Below are 12,580 nucleotides of genomic sequence, written 5' to 3' on the forward strand. Positions count from 1 at the left end.
TGGTTCATTCCTGGACATAGATTTACTGGTCTGACATATAAAAGTACTAAAAGTCACAAAAGTTTGTTTGGTATAAATTAAAAGATCTGATTCAAACTTTGTGACATATATTAACCCACTTTTTTACTTGACCCCTAATTTTAAAAATTTCAGGCACCAAAAATGTTTATAGTTTTACTAAAAGCTGCAAAAGTTTGAATCAGGTATACATAGCAGTTACTGGTCATCTGATGGTTGGTGTGGATTAATAGACTGGATTCAAATGTATAAGATTACCCCCACCCAATACAGCAACCAAGTATTCTAGAGGGTTAAATACCAAAAATGCATTATAACCTACAGTATATGGGACTTTCTATTCTGGAAATGCAGTTATGTAAATTGTGTAGAATTAATTGTGTTAAATAAGAAATAAGACATAAGAATGTGACCGTTTCTATGGACACAACAGTATTTGCTAGAATGAAGGCCAGTTTGGCACATACTGAATCATTTCTTCTTATTTCTTTTTTAGTAAGTGCAATGAATAAGACTTGTGCTGAACATGTAGTTTCTTGCACTACACAGACCACCTGGAATAGTTACATTCCATTTCTACATTCTACTTCCTGATTCATACCATCAGCAGTCCACAGAGAAGCCTCTGTATATCGAGATGCTCCTTATCTAAAAGCCTGTGGAGAAGTGAGGGGTTTGTTTATACTGAGGCTCTTCAGTGATTTGTTGATTTGTTCAAGCTCTGCTTGTATGGGCAGAAAGTAGAATGCGACAACAGTTATTCGTTACATTGGGCTAATGTGGAAAAAGGGGGGTTTACTGCCCCTTTAAGGGCAGAGACACATGCTCAGATTCGGATGATTAGTTGCCCGATGACAAATCTCCTCTTCTTCGGGGCGACTAATCTCCCCGAACTGCCTTCCGCCTGCTAGAATGTAAATCACTGGCCGGATGGCACTTGGAGCTCTTCGTTTTCTGAACTTACCTGAAGTTTCCTTCGTGAGGCAACTTCGGGTGACTTTGGAAAACGAAGCTCTTCGAATACCATCCCGCTGGCGATTTACGTAATAGCAGGAGATTAGTAACCCCCGAAGAAGAGGAGATTTGTCACTGGGCGACTAATCTCTCTGAATCTGACCACGTCTTTGCCCTAAGAGAACTACCAGAATTTTACTCTGGAGGTCCTTCTTTGCTATGGCAGACTCGAGGATTTGTTGTATCAGCGGTACAGTTGAAAAGTTGCAGGACGAGTTCCTTTGAGTACAGAAAGAGCACTCGAGGGAGATTAAATATAGGCATATTGTCCATGAGCAGAAGAGAACGTCTGTACTCTTGAGTTTTATTTAAACGAACAGTAACGTCAAAAAATAAGTGTTTTAAAGTAATGAAAATATAATGCAGTGTTGCCCTGCAATGGTAAAACAGGTGTGTTTGCTTCAGAAACTCTACTATTGTTTATATAAATAAGCTGCTGTTTAGCAATGGGGCAGCCATTCAAAGGAGAAAAAGCTCAAGTTACACAGCAGATAAACTCTGTCTGTCTAAAGGTGTTATCTGTAATCCATTAGTTAACCTGTGCCATATAGCTGTTTTTCAATTTCCACCATTGCTCCACAGCAGCTTGTTTATATGAACTATAGTAGTGTTTCTGAAGCAAACACATCAGTTTTACCAGTGCAGGGCAACACTACATGATATTTTCATTACTTTAAAACACTTACATTTTTTGGTGTTACTGTTCCTTTAAGTAGTGTACTTTAATTTTCTAGCATTGTGATATGTGTGAGTAGTGCAGAGGTAATACTGATGGATAAGCAAATTATAATTTGCAAATAAAAGTATTTATAAAGGATATTTTGATTGCAAATTGTTACAGTTCCTTTAAGGCCATTGCCACAAAATAAGCAGTTTACTGTTTACGGTATTCAAATTATATGCAAGCACATCCGTTCTCAGACTTTAGGGCAAATCTAATTAGGGGATCATGAAGAAGTGGATTGGGGACCTAGCCTATATACAGATAAGGATAATTATTGTTCTGGTTAGTCCTAGTAAGGTGACTGTTGTGATTGATTGTATATCTCTAATCTTGCTATGGTTTTATAGAGGCATCTGACCAGATGTAGGATTGCAAAGTTCCCTGCTGCACAGGGAGCTCGTTTACTAACATAGATTCTATGAGCTTTGTTGGTTGGTAATAGAATAAACAGCAAAAAAATAAGTGGTTGCTATGGGCAACGGCAGTAGCACAATTTAGTGCCTATATTAGTAAATCAGCCCCAATGTGTTTGCAACATGTTGCCTTATACAGAATGCACAGCCCTGTATACTTTCTAATCACTAGTTTTACTGTTTGTAGGATTTGAGAAACCATCAGCTATTTAACAGCGGGCAATCAAGCAGATTATCAAAGGAAGGGATGTGATTGCACAGTAAGTAGAACTGTAATTATAGATTTATTAACATAGAGGTCTTCAGGCAAAAACCTGTTTCATTTAGTAGAGGTTGTTTATCAACCCTACAACTAGATAGCAACCCAAGGCTGTTTCATAACTTTGTTTTTCCTTCAGCTGGCTGTAAAAAAGCAAATAACTTCACTAGTTGCCAAGGGTTATTGTCCAGGTGCAAATTTGCCCAGTTTTGATAAATGAGTCAAATGCATAATAGTGTTTCTGACTGTTTGGCTTCATACAAGGAAACAGTCTCTTGGGGATGAGTCCAGATGATTAATACAAATCTGTCATCTACGTTAAATGTGCCAAACAGATCCACAATAACAGTGCAAAATACAGCATGGTTCATATAAAAGTTTAAATACAAGCTCAATATTCTAAGCCTCACAGTGTCCATTTTATTTTTTTGTCCCTTGTGGAGGTTTGTAGTTGAACAAGAACAAAGCGAACTGTGTGTAGACAAATATCCATGCAGTTGTATTTCCAGAACCTTCAGCACCAAAACTTGCTATACAAGAAAAAAACCATAAAACCTCAAAAATACTGGTAAACAATCCTGTATTAAGGGTAAGGGCACACCTGGCGATTCAGGGAGACTAATCGGCTCGTCTTTGCGGCGATTAACTCCCTGAACGCCTTCCCTCTGTCTAGCGCCGGCTATAATGAAAAGTCACCTGCGACATGGCACACACAGCTCTTCGTATTCCGAAGTTGCCTCACGAGGAAACTTCAGGCGACTTCGGAATACGAAGCGCTGAGTCTGCCATGCCGCATGCGACTTTTCATTATAGCCGGCGCAAAACAGAGGGAAGGTGTATAGGGAGATTAGTCACCGCAAAGACGAGACGATTAGTCGACAGGCGACTAAATCTCCCAGAATCACCAGGTGTGCCCTTACCCGTAAAGGAAACGGTGGGGAATTTACCTTTCCCTGGAACAGTCAACATTATGTAAATCTAAAAGAAAAAACACTCTGTAGTTGGAAGACATTACAAAGTATACCTCAAATAGTTAACAGGTAAGTCTGGACGTTTCATTTAACCCCTTAGGGTTTTTTTTTCATCTGTGTTTTTACAGATAGCTCCTGCTATCTGAGTTGGGAGACCCTATGCCCTCATAGAAATGTCTGTCTGCTTTAATGTTTTTAGTCTCCTTTTTGTTGTTTTTGGAGATGGTTTATAGGTTTTGATGGCAGACTTGTGCTCATTCAACCGAATTTTAGGAGGCCTACTCCTTTGCCCAGTATATGCCAGTTTGTGGTATCAAGGCAGTACATTTAGGCAGGCTCCTCAGGAGCATGGCCAAAATGTTCTCATTTCGAAAGGAAAATTTGTAGCTGGGTTATGTTTAGAATTCCCAGCCTGCAGAGAATGACTATTCTATACTTCTATCATGGATAAATGTGGAACTCTACGTATGTGCTTACATTTTGTTAGAAGTGAAATATCAATCTGAAAACCTTCACAATATGTTTCTAGCCTTGTTTCTGCTGTTTTAATGTAAAGTTTTTGTTTTTCTTTAGATCACAGTCTGGTACAGGCAAAACAGCAACCTTCTGTGTTTCTGTGCTTCAGTGTTTGGATATTCAGGTAATTGGCTTTCACTGAACTCTTCATATCATTCTTAAAGCAGAAAGAAGGGCTAAAATTAAGTAAGCTTTATCAGAAAGGTCTATATAAATACACCAGTAAACTCTCAAATTAATGCTGCTCTGAGTCCTCTGTCAAAGAAACACCACATTTCTTTCCCTCTATTGTGTACACATGGGCTTCTGTATTCGACTTCCTTCTCTCAGCTTAGACCTCCAGGGCACGGGCTTGAGCATGCTCAGTTTGCTCATCTCCCCCTTCCCTGCTGCAAACTGAGCCCAGAGCTATGAGCTAACAGGGAGAGACTCAGCCAAAAACTGATGTCATGCCAAGCTAATATGGCAGCTGCTATCCTAAACAAACTGATAGAGCTTCTAAAGCTGTTTACTCAGGTATGGTAAAGTATTCTGCAGAATAAATATAGTGTTATAGCTTGCACTATTGTGGCTAATTTATTGGCAATAAACTGCTTCAGTAGCTTTCGTTTCTCCTTTAAATAATTTTTTTATATACCAAGCTTGTAGTTTCTTCTCTGTTTACCCTAAATACTTAGAACTGCGATCATTTATTGCAAAAGCCTAATTCAATGTTATATTTTTCATTAGGTCCGTGAAACCCAAGCCTTGATTTTATCACCGACCAGAGAGTTAGCAGGGCAGATTCAGAAGGTAAGCTCTCTTAATATTCTGTAGATCAGTGAGAAATTGTTGTACTCCTCAGATCTTTGTTTGCTTTGCTTGTTGTATTAGGGTTGATGACATATGATGCTATGATAGATTTTTTGTATTTACCTGTTCTCTTATTTGCATTTGCTCATTTGTTTAGGTGTTGCTTGCTTTGGGGGACTACAAGAATGTGCAGTGTCATGCGTGCATAGGAGGCACAAATGTTGGAGAGGATATCAGAAAATTGGATTACGGACAGCATGTTGTTGCTGGTACACCAGGATGTGTTTTTGGTGAGTTTTACAAACTTTATTGTGTCTCAGTGAGGCCAAAACAGTTTGCTACATTCTCTGTAGCGGTTTTTTTTAACAGGTATTCTTTTTATTGAATTTTTAACATGGGGGGGGAATACAGAAGAGAGATAATAAAGGGGGGAGGGGAAACGTATACAGCAGTAGTTGTGACCAACCATATGTTATTGACATTTTCATTAAAGCATCACATGAAATCTCATTTATTTCTATGTTCATATCATGGAAACATTTGTAGGTCTGCCTCCAACTAAGAACCCCATATTCTGTCAAATTTGTCGGGTTGTCCGTTGGCCTCATACGTGAGGTTAATGAGTGGTAACATTCTATTAACGTATTCTAGCCAGGCTCCTTTCTTTGGAGGTATGGGGGCCATCCATTTCTTCACTCTTCAGTGAGCTTTTTGGCATAAAAGAGAAGGGACCTAACCAGTGTACTTTCTTGATTTGTAGGCAATAGGTTATCTATCAATCCCAGTAAACATATCTCTGAGGAATGAATGTATCCACTAAGTGCTTTGTTATCTTAGCCCAGTACCTCTAAATCATAGGGCATGCCCATACCATGTGCCAGTAAGACCCATCTCTATCTCCACACCTCTTGCACAGAACTAGGAGAATTTGTCCCATTCGGTGTAGTCTATTCGGGGTTAAATAAGTTCTCAAAAGAAATTTTATATTGAATCAACCTTTCCCTTGAGCTGATAAGAAACTGCTATAACTTATCGGTTGCTTCCTCTCACTGATCTGCATTCAGACCAGGGATGTCCTGCTGGCACCTACTGAAAGCAGTTTGGAACGGAGCTGGGTCAGTAAATTGGATCCGCGCGTATAGAACTGAGACCATCTTAGAGGTATCCTCTTTTACCAGTTGTGCCAATATTGGAAGCTCCACTAGTCAAATCCTCTAACGGTTTTTATTTTATGAATTTAAAATGTTCAACAAAGAAAAGCAAAAAACAAAAATGAGATAAGAAAGAGAAAAAGTGCCCTAGCTCACTATATAACAGATCTTTTCAAACAATTCTTTCATACCAAACTTGCCCAAGCAGTCACTAGCCAAGTAGGTCCATTTGTAGGCCTAGTGTTAGACTGCCTTCAGCCTTTCTTGTGTTTGGCCCATAGCTTGTCCACTTGTGAGTCACTATTCTAAAATAAATCAGAACACTATTTTAAAAATTCTCTTACCACTGAATTTTTGAGAACCACAGTAGTAAAGCCTCTCCTTATTTTGTGTATTACATATAGGAAAACACCCCATTTTTGGCTGACATTTTATGTTTTGTTAATACAAAATAATTTTTATGCAGATATGATTCGACGCAGAAGTTTAAGAACTCGGGCCATTAAAATGTTAGTGCTGGATGAAGCTGATGAAATGTTGAATAAGGGTATGTCATTCTAATTTCTTCATATGAATTATAAAAATGCTTTATCGTCAATCTGAACGTGGGACAAACTGTACTCTTTTCTGTCAAGTCTGTTGAAGCTGACCACTAACTCATTAAAGGAACATTGACATCAAAAGTGTTTTAAAGTAATACAAATATAATGCGGTGTTGCCCTGCACTTGTAAAGCTGCAGTTTGCTTCAGAAACACTACTATTGTTTAAATAAATAAGCTGCTGTGTAGCAATGGGGGTAACCATTCAAATGAGAGGCTCAGGTTACACAGCAGAGAGCAGATAAACCCTGTACATAATAGTGTTATCGGTTATCCACTATTAAACCTGCGCCATATAGATTTTTTCAATTTACGCCACTGCTACACAGCAGCTTGTTTATATGAACTATAGTAGTGTTTCTGAAGCAAACAGGTCAGTTTTACCAGTGCAGGGCAACAGTACATTATATTTTCATTATTTTAAAACACAATTTTTTTTTTGGTGTTTCTGTTCCTTTAAAACAGGGCCTCAATTTAGGGTCAGGTTTCATGTCACACTGTGACCTGACTGAATCCAGACTCCTTTACTATTTAAAACCCACCCTAATTCATTTTATTATCTGTACAATTGATCTCTTATCTATAACTTCCTAATTGTATTTTGCCAATATACAGTAGGTATGACTTCTACAATACTTTTTTGTATTTGTTTTTATTTATTTTTGCTACTTGGCACAGTTTTTGTTTTGTACATTTACTGGAAATATCCATCTTTTGATAAACGGGCAATTCTATTCTGACTGCATTTCTGATCTTTTTAATTATTCGTCACACTGCATTTATTAAGGCTGTAAATCCTGCAGTGATGTGAACAATAATCGTGTTTACCATTCATTTATTAACATTATCAACATTTATGTATTTTTCTTCGTAGATATGTAGACATTTCTAAAAACAAATCTATCCTTAAATATATTTCAGGTTTCAAAGAGCAGATTTATGATGTCTACAGATATCTGCCGCCTGCAACGCAGGTTTGTTTAATCAGTGCCACACTGCCACATGAAATTTTGGAAATGACCAATAAGTTTATGACTGATCCCATCCGTATCCTTGTGAAACGGTGAGTAATAGCTGATCTTAAGCATCTTTCTTGCTTTTCATAACCGTTGCCTAGCTTGTATTCTTCAGTTTACTATAGGGGCATGTCAAATAGTGTCTGTAATATATGTTCCTACCGCACACTCGCCTTTCCTCTCACTGCGTTGGTGGTGCTGGTTTCTCCGTCGACCCCGGCCAGGTCCCTTAGCAACAGCGAACAAGAAACGGATCCGCACACACGCTATAATCAGCAGTTGGGGGGACACCCCTCTTTATTATATCACCTCGTGATCACGAGGTGATATAATAAAGAGGGGTGTCCCCCCAACTGCTGATTATAGCGTGTGTGCGGATCCGTTTCTTGTTCGCATGTCAAATAGTGGCCTTTTCATCTCACAGTGCCCTGCAACGTGTTGTATATGAGCATACTTGTTATTTTGTTTGTTTCCTGTTTGTAATGTTACAATTTTGATTTTGTACCTTATCGTTAAAAATAAAACCTTTGGGTAACTTTATGTGAAATTGCTTCCTTTCCCTCTAGTGATGAGTTGACACTGGAAGGCATTAAGCAGTTTTTTGTGGCAGTGGAGAGAGAAGAGTGGACGTTTGATACTCTGTGTGATCTATATGACACATTGACTATTACACAAGCTGTAATCTTCTGCAACACCAAAAGAAAGGTATGAAGCTAATATAACTGTCTTTATAACTCCTTCGTGCAATAGTGAAAATCTGGTCCGTTTCTTAATTTTACCAAAATGATACAGACCAGATGGTTTCAGGGTATTAAACTGCTTCATTTTAGTTAGCTTAAGCGTAGTTAGCTTTTTTTTTTTTTTTTAAGTGCTAGTCAAAATACACCATGTTTGTCTGTTGTACGTTTGATGACCTAACCAGAGAGAGCTGTATGCATAATTATTGCTATAAGACAAGAATCTTTACAAAACGGGAATTTATAAATACAAATAATCCCAGAAAAACACTCTGGGAGACCCATTTTATTAGGCATCAGGGAACTTAAGCATGTTTGTTCTGTACTTACAGGTAGATTGGTTGACAGAGAAAATGAGAGAAGCAAATTTCACTGTTTCATCAATGCATGGTGATATGCCCCAAAAGGAGAGAGAGTCAATCATGAAAGAATTCAGATCTGGTGCAAGGTAAGGAACAATTTTCTGACAGCCAGGAAAGTGTTAGATTTTACACCATAGAACATTATTCTGTGGGTTGTTGCAGCACTGGGCTTTAACACCCATCTACATTCTATATCTTCATTGCAAACTAATGTGGGATTAACAATTCAAACATAATTATTAATGAAATATTTTTTTCTGGTGCAGACGTTTGTTAATCAGATATAACATTTTTCACCTATAGGTTAATATAAAAATACAGAATGCAAATAAATTTGCTACTAAATCATATTAAATTCAATTTAAATAGACGCTGCACTAGCCTGTAGTTATATAAAAATGCTGGATTCTTTGTAATTGAAAGTTCTATTTAAATGTGGTCAGTATTGATTTGTTTGCAAAAATGTCTGATAATTTCTGTTTTTTATAGCCGAGTCCTCATTTCAACTGATGTCTGGGCCCGAGGATTGGATGTGCCACAAGTCTCTTTGATTATCAACTACGATCTCCCCAATAACAGAGAATTGTACATTCACAGGTGTGTGCTACGTCCGTCTACAATGAACAATGCCTCTCATGCCCTTGTTACGAGTGAAGGTGTCAACTGAATATTTAATCATTTGTATTTGCTTTAGGCATGTATTGAATATCTGAATTCTCACAGGGATTTGGCCAAATCCAGATATAGGACTGTTTCCATGAGTCTTCACAGGAATTCAGAATATAATGCTTAGACGATGAAATATTGATGACTGGAATAAATGTGCTTTAATATGAATAATGCTTATAGTCTGGTACCCCTACACATCTTATACGGAGAATCTAACAATTGGCGTATGCATGATTTGATGTTTGTTTTTTGTTTAATATAGAATTGGCCGATCTGGACGATATGGAAGAAAGGGTGTTGCCATTAACTTTGTCAAAAATGATGACATCCGTATCCTGAGAGATATTGAGCAGTACTATTCCACCCAGATTGATGAAATGCCCATGAATGGTATGCACAAGTCTAGCTTTATCTTGAATCTCATGTGGGTTGGTGGTTCTGTTTCTTATTTTACTACTTTTGATTTCTTATTAATAACTTGTGTATTAAGCTGAGAAAACTGGCTGTAGAACACGATCCAGTGTCTGTGCATGGAAAGTGCTGGGTGTTTCACAACAGCGTTGTGAATAGAGACTCAAATAGTTGCCTGATGTTTTTTGTGCAAAAGTATCTGGATACATTGGCATGTCAAACTTCAAGTATATTTTGGGTAGCACATGAATGGATGATCCCTAATTAACTAATTAATTTATTTCCCTGTTTTAGTTGCTGATCTCATTTGAAAATCTTAACTTTATAAAACTTTTTATGGAAAAAAGGAGCTACAAGGAACGGATTTCACAACATTACATATTTCTTTTCATTACTGCTGAAAGTTTTATTTTGTGGACTTCTTACTGTCTTTATTTAACTGTTTATGAAATGCTGTACCCAATCCATTGTAAACCCTGTAAATAGTGCATTTGGTGTCTTTTCAATAAAAATCCATAAATTCACTTGTGGTCATATCTGGAATCTGTTCTTACCTGAAGCAAAGAAAAGGTGATACATTTGGAGGCTTATAGAGCAGGTTAGTGGCAGTAATAAAACCGCTGAAGATCTGACCGTTTAATTTCCTTTATCTGGCAATGATTCATACTCTCCATTTTGCTATAATTTCAATGGTACTGTGATGTACATCATAGGTTTTAGATAGAATTCATGATTTCTGTACTGTTTTAGAGGTTGCTGGAATCTTAGCCAATTGAAACAAGGACGACTTATTCAAGCACAAAAATAATTTCCTTTCAAAGTTTTCTCCAACATGTACATTTTTTTATATTCTGCTTTTCCAGACGAGTTTATAAACTGCTAATACTGTATATGTGAAATGTTAGGGCAAATACAAACATTACAACATGGCATAAGGGACAGATACATCCATTGCAGATATTAGAACACGGATGCATATAGATCTCAAGATGAGAGATGTAAAAGGGCAGTTTTTACTTAAATATATATTCCAGTTTGGTAAGATTCTTCCATATGCCACTTAATTTGATATAAACTTTGTTTTTTTTTTTTGTTGGCAATAAGATATATATTTATATACACACATACACACACACACACCCCCCACCCACCAGGATTCTGTTTTCCTTCCAGACAAGGCCACATTCAGGAGGGGCATTGAGGGGCTCAGCTTGTGTGGAATGGGCAGGGTTCGGTCAGGCGTGCAACATAGATGGGCAAGTAAGGAGTGTCGTGTGTAACAGGCTTGGTGTTTAATTTTTTTTTGTTTTGTAACAAATTTTATTTAGTTTTAGTAAAATATTTCCATATTGTAAAATAACATGCAAAAACGTGTAAGAAAAGCAAAACTAAAAAGAGGCAAACAGAAATTGTCCCTTTAAGTCTTGCAGTCATCTCCTCCATCAATTTCATCTCTTCTACACGAGTAAAGAGGTTCCAGTGTCTTCCAATTACAAGTGCTTGAAAGTCTAACAGCTGTGTATTGGGCTATTAATTTTTCCACTCCTGACTGGCATAACTCCCAACTGTCCCGTTTTTAGAGGGACAGTCCCTCTTTTGTTCCTGTTTTTCTCTGCACTGAACAGCCAGAAAAAGAAACAAAGTATCTAGCCAATCTTAATTGGCTTTTGGCAGAGAGCCCAGAACAGCCACAACAGAAGATAAGATACATTTGTAACAATTCAAATGTATCTAGATAAGGGTTGCCACCTTTTTCTACTTTTCTTACCGGCTGGTGGGGGGACGGGAACAAAAAAGGGGTGGACGTGATGTAAAAGGGGGCGTGGCCACAACACGGAAGCTTTCAAGACGGAGGACAAAAGATACGTTTACAGGAGATTGGGGGGGCCGAGGGATCTTTTTAAAGGAAAAGGAAAGTCACAAATTGAATCCTACTTCATTGCGTTCCCCACCAGGCCCCCTCCTGAAACGCTATAGTAAAAACTCGCATATCACTGCTGCATCTGTGCACTTACATTCAGAAGTTACGGCGCTTGTAACAGTTTGGCGCCGCTATTTTCACATAGGGGCGTCACTTACGCCCTGCGCTCAATTGTTAGTGCGCATGCGCCTCCTTCAGGACCCCATGACGTCACCATACACGCATTCTGTATCTGAATGCAAGCAAGGCGCCAAACCTAATAATATTAAAAACAATCCGTCTTTTCCTTTATGAATTTACTACAGACCTCAGACAGACAGACCCGCTCGCTGGCTTCCCCTTCTCAGCTCCTGCGCTCGCTGACAAACTGTGAATAAAAACCAGAGTGAGCGCAGGAGCTTCATAGCTTCCCTTAGTTGCTTATTGGAAACTTAATGAATGGGGCAGGAGCAGAGAGGTCAACGATGACGACAGGATAAATAACGTGATCACAACGTCAGCAATAAGCAGGGATCTCCAAGGATTCTAATGTGCATGCACAGGGCACTGCTGATACCTACTGCGCATGCCGTATTCACCGCGATTTCTCGACTGCAGACAGGGTATGACTTTTTATACATGTTCATACTTATTTCAAAATCGATTGCAGCAAAAATACTACTGGAAAAACGAATGAGGGAATGCTTGCTGTCACAGATACATAATTTTCATTGGCAATAATTAAGAGCTTCATTTCATTTTTGACTTTCCTTCTCCTTTAAGGGTATTACAAATTTACAGGCAGCTACATTGCAGGTAAATTTGTAATACAGGCCCCGGCCTTGGCAGGTGTTTTACCGGCTAGGCCTAGATAATTGTAACACTATAAGATAACAGGTCCCTTGGGAAAAGTTAGACTCGCCGCTTAAAGGGCAATTCACCTTCATTAGCAAAACTGTAATTACTGAAAAAACACACAGGAATGTGTTTAAGCTTTTATAACCTGCGGAATTTTGTAAAATGAACA

The 12,580-nt window shown here is 38.2% G+C and overlaps 1 pseudogene; it reads left to right on the forward strand.

Moving 5' to 3' along the window:
- The first annotated feature begins 1,981 nt into the window (after positions 1 to 1,981).
- LOC108716108 lies at positions 1,982 to 10,170 on the forward strand (annotated as a pseudogene).
- Positions 10,171 to 12,580: the final 2,410 nt, after the last annotated feature.

The sequence above is a fragment of the Xenopus laevis genome, chromosome 5L, assembly GCF_017654675.1.
Source record: "Xenopus laevis strain J_2021 chromosome 5L, Xenopus_laevis_v10.1, whole genome shotgun sequence".
NCBI lineage: Eukaryota > Metazoa > Chordata > Amphibia > Anura > Pipidae > Xenopus > Xenopus laevis.